Source organism: Mus caroli, chromosome 17 (genome assembly GCF_900094665.2).
Source record: "Mus caroli chromosome 17, CAROLI_EIJ_v1.1, whole genome shotgun sequence".
NCBI classification, from domain to species: Eukaryota; Metazoa; Chordata; class Mammalia; order Rodentia; family Muridae; genus Mus; species Mus caroli.
Window position 1 is genome coordinate 65,451,748 of NC_034586.1, and position 2,653 is coordinate 65,454,400.

Sequence of the window (2,653 nt, forward strand, 5' to 3'; positions counted from 1 at the left end):
AAAAAAAAAAAAAAAAAAAAAAAAAAAAAAAAAAAAAAAAAAAAAAAAGAACAACACAGGTGTACTTAAGAAATACTGTAATATTTTTGCTGTGTAAATCTCCCATTTGCCAAAGCGGCCAGACATGCAGTCTCCTGTCTCTGTTTAAATTGTTTAAAGTGTAACTTGGGGCTAGGATCTAAAAGTGATCTAGATCTAGAGATGACCGTGTATGTAAAATACAGAAGTCTACGACGGTATATGGTGTGTCAACTTGACAGAAGCTAGAGTCATCAGAGAGGAAGGACCCTCAGTTGAAGAAATGTCGCTGTAATCCAACCATAAGGCATTTTCTCAATTAGTGATAAATGGGGGAGGGCCTAGCTTATTGCAGGTGGAGCCATTCATTGGCTGGTGGTCCTGGGTTCTATTAGTAGGCAGCTTGAGCAAGCCAGTAAGCAACACCTCTCTATGGCCTTTAGATTAGCTCCTGCCTCCAGGTTCCTGACTTGTTTGGAGTTCCTGTCCTGACTTCCTTTGGTGATGAACAGTGATATGGACGTGTAAGCTTAATTAACCCTTTCCTCCCCAACTTGCTTTTTGGTCATAGTGTTTCATTGCAGCAATAAAGACCCTAGGACAGTATATATAAGTTATTATAATTTTCTACTCAGGGCCAGCTGTTCCTTGGGCATTGACCCCAGGCAGACCAGTGCTATTAAAGAGATCTAAGTGAGCAGAGTGGTTTCTCACTGGGAAGGTGTGTTATTTCTAAAACAAAGTAAGGACCCCTAGTCAGATGGAAGTCCAACGTCTCTGTGGAATTGCCAGAGTCTGACGATGACGACTCATTCTGAGGTTGGCCAGACTGGGTTATTCATTTTCAAGGGGTGACTGTGCTCTTCTGCTCCTAGAAGAACATTACCACATTGTGCACAGTGAGCATCAACTGAATGAAATATTCAAGAGCAGCAAAATGCAAATCAGACATAAAATAAGAAAAATATCTGTACCACATTTACGCATCACAACAGACACTGGCTTGCTCTGTAGAACGGGAAACCTTCACAGAGCTCACCCTCGTTGTGGCATCACTAAAACCACGATCTGGCCTTGCTTGTCTTCGTTCCAGTGACTGTCGCATCCCCTCTACCACCACAACTTTATTTCTTTGAGAATGGTTTTGTAGAACTCGCTAATTAGATACAAAGCTAATCTAATATAATCTAGCCTACGGAATTCTGAAATAGCCAAAGAACTTGAGGTGGTACTTTGCCCTTACAGTACGAGGAAGAACTTCATCACAGATGCAACCCTCCGTCATGGTCAGTGAGGTGAGGGGTACACATAAAAATAAAACCAAAACTGTTCAAAAGAATAATTTTAGTTTGGAAGGTAAAACAGACATTGTATTGTAAAATAATGTCCTTTCATTTTCAATTAATAGAGTTGGATTTTAACACTTGACTTTTTGTTTTATAGATGCACAAAAAATTATTTTACAGGCTACAGAGATGGCTCAGTGTGATCTTCCAGAGGGCATGAGTTTGACTCCTGTCAGGCATAGCAGGTGGCTCACAATAGCTTTCAGCTCCTGTACTAGGAGCCAATGCCCTCTGGGTGGTTCCCAAGAACACCCAGGTACACACATGTGTCACACGCTCATTCAGACACACTCAAATACAAAATGAAAACAAAATCTAAAAACTTATTTTACTAGTATATACTAGGACATCTATTGTGCATAGCATACATGCCATATTCATGGTGCATAATAATGGGTTGAATGGAATATTTTGTTCAAGTAATATAATATACTTTGAGCATTTACAGCTCAACACACACACAAACAGACACACATACACACACAGAGAGAGACACACACACACAAAGAGAACAAAGTGCCATAAGGTGATATTCAAGTCAGTTTTATACAATATAAATTTATGAGTTAATTTTTCTTTTTTTTTTTTTTTAGACGGGGCTTCATTATGTAACTCTGTCTGTCTTGAAACTCTCTCTGTGGACCAGACTGGCCTTGAGTTCCCAGAGCTCTGCTTGAGTGGTAGGATTAAAGGTGAGTGCCACTTGGTCTAACTTTATAAAAGTTACTATTTGTGTTTTAAATATATAGTTTTGTTTTGTTGGGTTGAGTCAAGATTTCACTGCACAGCCAAGTCTGTCTCTAAACTTGTCACCCTCCTGTCTTGGCTTCCTCAGTGTTGGGATTAGAGGCAAAAACTACCCAGCCTGAGTATTAAATACCTTTTCTAAGTTTGCCATTCAGAAGTAAATTTTTATTACAATAAGACATCACTGTCATTCACAATGTATAATACTAACTTTTTTTTTTCTAAATTCATGTCTACATTATTCTTTGTGGTACTAGAGATTGTCCTTTGGCCCCGGGCATGGTACTTTGTGTAGGCTTCGACTTTTCAAAATTTACTTTTAATAAGGGTTCTCAAATGCTTCAACCTCCTTCTAGACCACCACCCAAAGGTAGGGTAGAAAAGATGGTAAACAGGACAGAGGAATGTGAATCTGTTTAGAGCTGTTTTTGAGGGGTGATTCTAGTCTCTGTTTATCAGGATAACATCAGTTCAGTTCAGTAGTGTCAGGATACCAAACACAAATCTGCAGCAGTGGCACGATCCAGCAGAAACTGCCAGGC